The following is a 10,156-nucleotide window of genomic DNA, read 5'->3' on the forward strand; positions in this document are numbered from 1 at the left end:
ACCAGTGTAGCCTTCGGCCACCTGAGGAAAAGAGTGTTCAAAGACCAGACCCTCAAACCTACCACCAAGCTCATGGTCAACAAGGCTGTAGTAATTCCCGCCCTCCCGTATGGATCAGAGGCATGGATGATGTACAGAAGACACCTCACCAACGATATCTCCGCAAAATCCTGCAAATCCCCTGGGAGGACAGACGCACCAACATCCAGGCAAGCATCCCGAGCATTGAAGCACTAACCACACTCGATCAGCTTCGCTGGGCAGGCCATTTAGTTCGCATGTCAGACACGAGACTCCCAAGCAATTGCTCTACATGGAGCTCCTTCATGGCAACTGAGCCAAAGGTGGGCAGCGGAAACGTTACAAGGACACCCTCAAAGCCTCCCTGGTGAAGTGCAACATCACCACTGTCACCTGGGAGACTCTGGCCGAAGACCGCCCTAGGCGGAGAAAGTGCATCCGGGAGGGCGCTGAGCTCTTTGAATCTCAACGCTGTGAGCGTGAAGAGGTCAGGCGCGAGCAGCAGAAGGAGTGTGCGGCAAATCAGTCCCACCCGCTCCACCTCCCCTTCCCCCGACGAATGTATGTCCCACCTGTGACAGAATCTGTGGCTCTCGTGTTGGAATGTTCAGCCACCAAAGAACTTACCTTTAGTAGTGGAAGCAAGTTTTCCTCGACTCCAAGGGACTGCCTGTGATGATATAATTACAATAAGATGTCTTCACTCTTCTCCACAAATCCTCTTGTATTAAAGGCCAACATACCATTTACTTTCTTAATTACTTGCTGTACCTGCATGTTAACTTTCAGTGATTTGTGTACAAGGACACCCAGATCCCTCTGAACACCAACATTTCCCAATCTCTCCATTTAAAAAATACTCTGTTTTTCTATTTTTTTTACCGAAGTGGACACCTTCACATTTCTCGACATTATAGTCCATTTGCCATGTTCTTGCCCGCTCACTTAGCCTGTCTTTATCCCCTTGAAACCTCTTTGCATTCTCCTCACAACTTACATTCCCACCTAGCTTTGTATCATCAGCAAACTTGGATATATTACATTTGGTCCCCTCATCCAAATCATTGATTGTGAATAGCTGGGGCCCAAGCACCGATACTTGCGACAACCCACTAGTTACAGCCTGCCAAACCGAAAATTATCCGTTTATTCCTACTTTCTGTTTTCTGTCCATTACCCAATCCTCAATCCATGCTAGTCTATTACCCCCAATCCCATGATCCCTAATTTTGTTTAATAACCTCTTGTGTGGCACCTTATCGAATGCCTTCTGAAAATCCAAATACACCACATCCACTGGTTCTCCCTTATCTATTCTGTTAGTTACAACATCAAAAAACTCTAGCAGATTTGTCAAACTTGATTTCCCTTTCATAAATCTGTGTTGACTCTGCCCAATCCTATTATTATTTTCTAAGTACACTTTTACCACGTCATTAGTAATAGATTTTAGCATTTTCCCTATGACTGATGTCAGGCTAGCTATTCTGTAGTTTCCCGTCTTCTCTCTCCCTCCTTTCTTAAATAGCGGGGTTACATTAGCTACCTTCTAATTTGCGGGAATCGTTCTAGAGTCTATGGAATTTTGGAAGATGACAACCAATGCATCCGCTATCTCTATAGCCACCTCTTTCAAAACCCTAGGGTGTAGGCCATCAGGTCCAGGGGGTTTATTGGCTTTTAGTCCCATTAATTTCTCCAGTACTATTGTTTTACAAATACTAATTTCTTTCTGTACCTCATTCTCACTAGATTCCTGGTTCTCCACTATCTCCGGGAGGTATTTTGCGTTTTGTTCTGTGAAAACAGACACAAAGGGGCCTAAATTGCCCATCTCCTTAAGGCCTGTTACCACCGCAAATCGGCGGCCACGCTGCAGAGTAGAGTGGGTGCCGACTTTTGGTCGCCCAATTGCCCTCCCGAGTTTTCCCGGTGGTGTCCCGATCCTCCCCTTACTACTCCGCTGCTGCCAAACCATCTTAAGCGTGTCATCACCGTGTACACCACCGATCTAACCCCCCCCCCAATCTTCGGCCCACTCAGCGGTGCCAAAACAAGCTTTTTCCCGGTAGTCCAGTGAGGCTGTGGCCTTCTGCAACAGCGGTGCGGCTTCCCTTAAAGGGGAGGGTGCACAGCCGCTGCCGCCGTGTTTTTATTTGTTGGCCGACTTCTATGTCGGCCCGACAATTATGCCCCCGGGTTTGGCCGGGCCGACAACAGGCAGCCTGGCAGCCCCCCTTGGGTGCCAGGCCATTGGCCCGGCCGAAACCCTCCCTGGTGACCCAGTGGGCCGAAGTTTTTAAATCGCGAAGTCTCACCCCTTTAAGTGAAGGGGAGAGCTGTGGTGATGCGGGTTGTGATGACGTCATCGCGGTGGTGACTCTGCTCCTCAGTTGCTGTCACTGCCACGTCTTTGCCCCTCAGGTGTAGTCAGCACCCCCATTAAGACTGACTTCCAGATCAAAACAAAAAAAAAACAAAGAGCCGAATGTTGCTCAAGAGGCGACCTGAACCACAGCTGCGGTAAAATCCATCAAAAACGGGTGGGAGCTTCCCGTTTCGGACAGGAGGCAATTTCTATCCCAAAGTATTTGTTTAATTTCTCTGCCATTTCCTTATTCCCCATTGTAGTTTATCCTGTCTCAGCCTGTAGGGGACCCACCTCCTTTTTATATACCAATAGAAGCTTTTACCGTCTGTTTTTATATTTCTCGCTGATTTACTCTCATATTTTATTTTCCCTTTCTTTATCAATTTCTTGGTCATCCTTTGCTGAATTCTAAAATCCTCCCAATCCTCAGCCTTACTGCTCTTTTTGGCAACCTTATAAGCCTCTTACTGTGATCGAATACTACTTTAACTTCTCTTGTTATCCTCGATTGGACCACTTTTCCTGTGGAGTTTTTGTGCCTTAAAGGAATGTATGTTTGTTGCAAGTTAAGTATTAATTCGATAAATGCTAGCCATAGCTTGCCTACCATCATACCTTTTAATATAGATTCCCAATTTACCTTAGCCAATTCCCCCCGCATACATTCATAAATTGCTTTGTTTAGATTTAATACCCTAGTTTCAGATTTAACTAAATCACTTTCAAACTCAATATTGAATTCTATCATATTATGGTCACTCTTTCCTAAAGGCCTCTTTACTGCAAGATTATTAATTAATCCTTTCTCATTGCACAATACTGGATCTAAAATAGCCTGTTCCCTAGTTGGTTTCTCAACATACTGATCTCGAAAACCATCTTGTGTACATTCCATGAATTTATCCTCCACACTATTACTGCATATTTGGCTTGCCCAGTCTATATGTAGATTAATCTCCCGCATGATTACTGTATTACCCTGTTACATGCACCTTTAATTTCCTGATTTATACTGTGCTCTACATTATCACTACTGTTTGGGGGCCTATAAACAACTGCCACCAATGTTTACTGTCCCTTGCTGTTTCTTAACCGATTCTAGGTCTTGATTTTCCGAGCTCTCCACTGTCTTTATCTCAACCTTTATTATCAGGGCTACCCCTCCTCCTTTTCCATTGTGCCTATCTCTTCTATAAATTAAGTATCCTGGAATATTTAGTTCCCATAATTCTTTTCTTATTAACTTGCAAATATGTTCCTTGAGTTATAAGTGAGAAATCATTTCACATTCATGCTAATCAGCATATGCAAAGTATGTCTAATGAATTAATTATTCTATCCCAAACAGAATAAAAAAATGTTACAAATTCTGTTTGATGACCACAAGTTTCCCGAATACTTTACTGAAAAGAAAATCGGCTGGCCTGCTGTGGCTCACAAAATTGCAGCAGTAAGAAGGCAGTGATTAGTTTAATGTTCAAACTAATGTTCTGTGACAGTTGGTGCTGTGCATCACATTTCACAGTTTGAGTTACTTCAACAGGAATCGGGAAATAAAAATTGTATAAATCAAAGTGCAGCAACAATTCAAATGGAACATCTTAATATATATATAAAATCATGGCAATCCTACCAACAGCACCCATTATTTCCGTATTAAACTCGTCGCAAGCACAGTGCAATTTTGTTATATTTCTTTAGCATGCCCCCATTCCTGTCACAAGCGCATAATCTGTAAGCTAAACTCACAATAGAAGATACAAGCTAAAGATTGTTCTGTTAAAATTTATGCTCCCTCCAGATAGTTATTTCATGCCCAACACAAAGGCTCACTTACATAAGCATCCCTCTCTCCCCATGAAGCAAAACATAACAGGCCGTAGACTCTTAGGCTGAAGTTTTCACCTAAAATAAGGGTGGGTTTAGAGTGTGGGTGCAGTTAAATTGTTACAATTGGAATTCCAGACCTGATCCCACCCACCCAGTTTTAACAGGTGGAATGGAGGGCGGGCGAATAGACCCACTCCCAGGGGACGGAATGTCAATTTTAATATTATAATGAGACTGGAAGCCCATTTTTAATCTTCATTTTGAATTTAACTGCCTGGGGACGGGTTTCACACAATTCGTGAAACCCGACAGCTAAGCAGAGGCAGGGACTTCTTGACCCAGGAGGTAAGTGGCTTTATATCTATCTCCTTGCCTAACCCACCCCTGCAATCGGAGAGCCCTCACAAAGCCTCCGATCGGCTTCTGATCCCCACCATGAGGCCTCAGCTCCCACTCCACCAATGATGCTGAGGCCGACTCCGATCCTCTCTCCCCCCACACTCCCCTACAGAGCTGAGTTCAAGTCCCCCTGCCAATCCCCAAAACCTCCCCATCCCCGATCCTCCCCTCTCGCGACCGAGACAGTCAATCCTGGACCCCCAGCATCCCTCCATTGATCCCTGACTGAGCCAGCCGATCCACGACCACCACCCTGCTATCCTGCCCCCGGACCGACCCCTCGCTCCCTCTCTACACCTGAAGGCCTACCCGCCTGCAGCCAGCCAGCCTCGCAATCTGGCCGGCAGCAGGCGGGAATCCAATTCACACATAGAAATCAGGTCCTGCCGTTAAAGTCAACAGAGCCTGTGGGAAATCCAGCCTCCCAGGTTTCCCACCCACCTCGGAGGCCCTCCACCCCCAACCCGCCTCCCTGGAGAAAATTCCGGCCTTGATGTCCCTGACTGGCAGACAAATAGCACTCAGCCAGATAATATATTGCAGGCTAACAACAGCAAATCAAATTTATTAAGAAATAAGATAAACAAAAGCAATTCAGCAGACTGGAAACTTTATAACAATATAATTTCATTTACAGTGCTTCTTTCAAAACAATAAACTTCTTGAAACTCCGGAAATTCTTGGTAGCCACACTTGTAGTTTGGACCAGTCCTTTGTAATGAGAAAGTCGATGCGAGATTGAACCAAGCAAATTCTTTAATTAACATTTGCCTTTATAGCTGTACAGGCGAATCATGCCATACTTCTATACAAGGCCATTCAGGAAACTTTACTGCCAGGCATAACTGAGTCCCAGCCTAGATTATGCTTGTCCTGGTGGACAATGTTATGGTTATATAAGAACATAAGAACATAAGAATTAGGAACAGGAGTAGGCCATCTAGCCCCTCGAGCCTGCTCCGCCATTCAACAAGATCATGGCTGATCTGGCCGTGGACTCAGCTCCACTTACCCGCCCGCTCCCCGTAACCCTTAATTCCCTTATCTATTAGAAAAGCCATAGATTTTTGGCCCCATTGTTTCCAGCGAGCAACAACCAATTTAACTTGGTCACAATTCTAGTATAGCTAAAGACCCTCTAAGAGAAAACATATCTAAAATTCTTATAATATTAATTGTGACACACTGCCAATCTATCAGAGGACAAAAGTTGGCAAATATCTGTTATTCTCCAAGTTGAGAACTTATTAATTAAATCACACTTTCAGATATCGCAGGTTTTGAAGACATACGGATTCCTGCAATTCCTTTAATGAAAACAAGCATCCATCTGTTTTTCATTAAAAATGGAATTTCAAGCCCATATGGTAGAGCTGGGCTGAGGAGCAGTACATACTGAGCTAAATTAAATTATTAATTTCTGTGTACTGGTACGTAAGTGTCATATATGTGTTTGCGTGTTCTGGTTGTTTGCCACAGAGTTGATTGCACATTTTAGAGCAGATCTTCCGCTGCGTGCAGCTGATGGATGCAAATCAGGTGTAGCAAATCTTGGGTAACTGCGAGGAAGCGGCTGTCTGTCGCTTTCCTCCCTTGGGCGATTTGTATGGTCCCGGGTAATTTTGGGTATAGGCCCTGCCTCTGGCTGGCCTGTGCACCTAACAAGTGGGGAGGAAATGCAAATGCAGTTGCCGGTCTCAGAGGCCTATACCTCCGGATGCTTCAAACTGTCCTAGACGATGTTTGTAAAAAATAAAACATTTTTATCTTTTGTGTCAAACCTTCCATCTGCCCTTCGAAGCCCTCTTGTCTGCAGGGGTCCCAGGTCACATCCCTGTGCTAAAATTTCTCAGGTGCCTTTCCAGTTCGATATGCAGGAATTCAATGCTTCTTGCCACCTCATTATAATACCAATGCTAGGCGCGTACCTACTTCAGGCACAGAGAAACTTATGTACAAAAACAACTTTCATTTATATAGGGTCTTTTACGTAGTAAAATATCCCAATGCGCTTCACAGGAGTGTCGTCAAACAAAATTTCACACTGAACTGCATAGGAGATGTTAGAGCTGATGATGAAAAGTTTTACCTCAGTGGTAGGTTTTAAGGGGTGTCCTAAAGGAGGAGAGAGAGAGAGAGGTAAAGAGGTGGAGAGGTTCAGGGAGGGCATTCCAGAGCTTGGTCGCTGAATACACGGGCACCGATGGTGGAGCGATTAAAATCGAGGATGCTCAAGAAGCCAGAATGTAGCTGCGAAAGCCCCTGGAAATAGTGAGACAGTGCACACAGGGGAGACACCTAACATAATGGGTCTCTACACCTTCCCTTGTGCTCCTGAGTTCCTACATCCCCTAGTTGTTTCTGTAAAGTAGAACTGTGAGATCTTACTCGTTAGAAATAGTTGGACAGTTTGAACTTTTTACACTTTGAAACCACTCTATTATTTAAAGTGGGAGCCAACCATCAAACAAAGTGGTGATGGTGCTGGGTGGAAGGGACTGCAACGATCTTAACAAAAGAACAAAAGAACATAAGAAATAGGAACAGGAGTCGGCCATACGGCCCCTCGAGCCTGTTCCACTATTCAATAAGATCATGGCTGATCTGATCATGGACTCAGCTCCACTTCCCTGCCCACTCCCCATAACCCCTTATCCCCTTATCATTTAAGAAACTGTCTATTCTGTCTTAAATTTATTCAATGTCCCGGCTTCCACAGCTCACTGAGGCAACGAAATCCACAGATTTACAAACATGTGAGAGAAAAAATTTCTCCTCATCTCTGTTTTAAATCGGCGGCCCCTTATTTTAAGATCGTGCCCTCTAGTTCTAGTCTCCCCCATCAGTGGAAACGTCCTTTCTGCATCCACCTTGTCAAGCCCCCTCATAATCTTATACGTTTCGATAAGATCACCTTCGATAAGGTAGGGATAAGTACAACAATGAGTGCAACAAAGGAAGTGTGTGCAAACGGAGCAAGTATATGTAATGTACTTATATATAACTATAATATAATTATAATATAACTAATGTAACGCCTCTGTTTAAAAAAGGGGGCAGACAAAAGGCATGTAACTATAGGCCGGTTAGTTTAACATCTGTAGTGGGGAAAATGCTTGAAGCTATCATTAAGGAAGAAGTAGCAGGACATCTAGATAGGAATAGTGCAATCAAGCAGAAGCAACATGGATTCATGAAGGGGAAATCATGTTTAACTAATTTACTGGAAATATTTGAAGATATAACGAGCATGGCGGATAGAGGTGTACCGATGGATGTGGTGTAGTTTGATTTCCAAAAGGCATTCGATAAGGTGCCACACAAAAGGTTACTGCAAAAGATAAAGGTACGCGGAGTCAGAGGAAATGTATCAGCATGGATCGAGAATTGGCTGGCTAACAGAAAGCAGAGAGTCGGGAAAAATGGGTCCTTTTCGGGTTGGAAATCGGTGGTTAGTGGTGTGCTACAGGGATCGGTGCTGGGACCACAACTGTTTACAATATACATAGATGACCTGGAAGAGGGGACAGAGTGTAGTGTAACAAAATTTGCAGATGACACAGATTAGTGGGAAAGCGGATTGTGTAGAGAACACAGAGAGGCTGCAAAGAGATTTAGATAGGTTAAGCGAATGGGCTAAGGTTTGGCAGATGGAATACAATGTCGGAAAATGTGAGGTCATCCACCTTGGAAAAAAAAACAGTAAAAAGGAATATTATTTGAATGGGGAGAAATTACAACATGCTGTGGTGCAGAGGGACCTGGGGGTTCTTGTGCATGAATCCCAAAAAGTTTGTTTGCAGGTGCAGCAGGTAATCAGGAAGGCGAATGGAATGTTGGCCTTCATTGCAAGAGGGATGGAGTACAAAAGCAGGGAGGTCCTGCTGCAACTGTACAGGGTATTGGTGAGGCCGCACCTGGAGTACTGCATGCAGTTTTGGTCACCTTACTTAAGGAAGGATATACTAGCTTTGGAGGGGGTACAGAAACATAGGCTGATTCCGGAGATGAGGGGGTTACCTTATGATGATAGATTGAGTAGACTGGGTCTTTACTCGTTGGAGTTCAGAAGGATGAGGGGTGATCTTATAGAAACATTTAAAATAATGAAAGGGATAGACAAGATAGAGACAGAGAGGTTGTTTCCACTGGTCTGGGAGACTAGAACTAGGGGGCACAGCCTCAAAATACGGGGGAGACAATTTAAAACCGAGTTGAGAAGGAATTTCTTCTCCCAGAGGGTTGTAATCTGTGTAATTCTCTGCCCAAGGAAGCAGTTGAATATATTCAAATCACAGATAGATTTTTAACTAATAAGGGAATTAAGGGTTACAGGGAGCGGGCGGTAAGTGGAGCTGAGTCCACGGCCAGATCAGCCATGATCTTGTTGAATGGCGGAGCAGGCTCGAGGGGCTAGATGGCCTACTCCTGTTCCTAATTCTTATGTTCTTATGTTCTTATAAGTCAGGAAGCTGACGTGATCTAACAAAAGTGCAGTGTCCCAGGTGCTCCATATGGCTACACACACCACTGGTATATTTGGGAGATGTCGGAACTTGCTAAAGTCAAATCAGCATCAAACACTCCAAGGTAAAGTGCAGCCCGGCTTAAATGTTACGCAAAATTCTCTGGTCTGTCCCATCGATAAGCCTCAAATATAACCTTCGAAAAGCACGCCCTCTACACCAGTAATACATTACAATTTCTCATGCTCAGCCTGCCCAAATTTATTTGCTTTGACCCTTATAGCCAAAGAGAGGGAATGTTCAACCTATCATTCTGGTCTAGATTCAATCTAAGTCACAAAAGCAACAGCAAATGTTCTCATTCACTGTGCTACCCACTCCCCCTGTCATTGGGAACTTTATGCCAACTAGAAAGGGTAGGCCACTATCTAATTTTAGGAGTTAAATTTCTTTAATTTTTCAAAGGAAAGCCACACATTAAAATAGAAATGCCTTTCGACATCTATTTTGCTGCAAGGGAAATGTCAGAAGGAAACAGCTGTGGAACAATATTGTTGAGAATTGCTGAATTTACAACTCTTTGTTCCCTTCAGTTAAGGAAAACAAAGATCCCCGGTGGCTACATGTTAAAATATTCAAAAATAAGTCCAAACAGCAAAAACTCTGCACGGATCATTTATCAAACAAAAAGTAATTCCCTCAAAAGCCAAGTGTTTTGAACCTGGGACATGAAAACTTTAAACAAAGAATTCCTGCCAGGAACATCAGCAAATTGAATTAGAAGGAATATTTTAACATATTTAGAAACATAGAAGCATAGAAACATAGAAATCTACAACGCAGAAGGAGGCTATTTCGGCACATCGTGTCCACGCCGGCCGACAAAGAGCCACATGGTCCTCGGTCAGCAGCCCTGAAGGTTACATATAAATCTATGAACAGTGGCGGAAAGGTAAAGGGGGTCCGGCCCAACCAGTCCGCCCCACACAACTGCGACACCCCTTGCACCGAAACATTCTACACTCCACCCCAACTGGAGCCATGTGATCTGCTGGGAGAGGCAAAAACC

This window comes from Pristiophorus japonicus, chromosome 10 (assembly GCF_044704955.1).
Source record: "Pristiophorus japonicus isolate sPriJap1 chromosome 10, sPriJap1.hap1, whole genome shotgun sequence".
Taxonomy (NCBI): Eukaryota; Metazoa; Chordata; class Chondrichthyes; family Pristiophoridae; genus Pristiophorus; species Pristiophorus japonicus.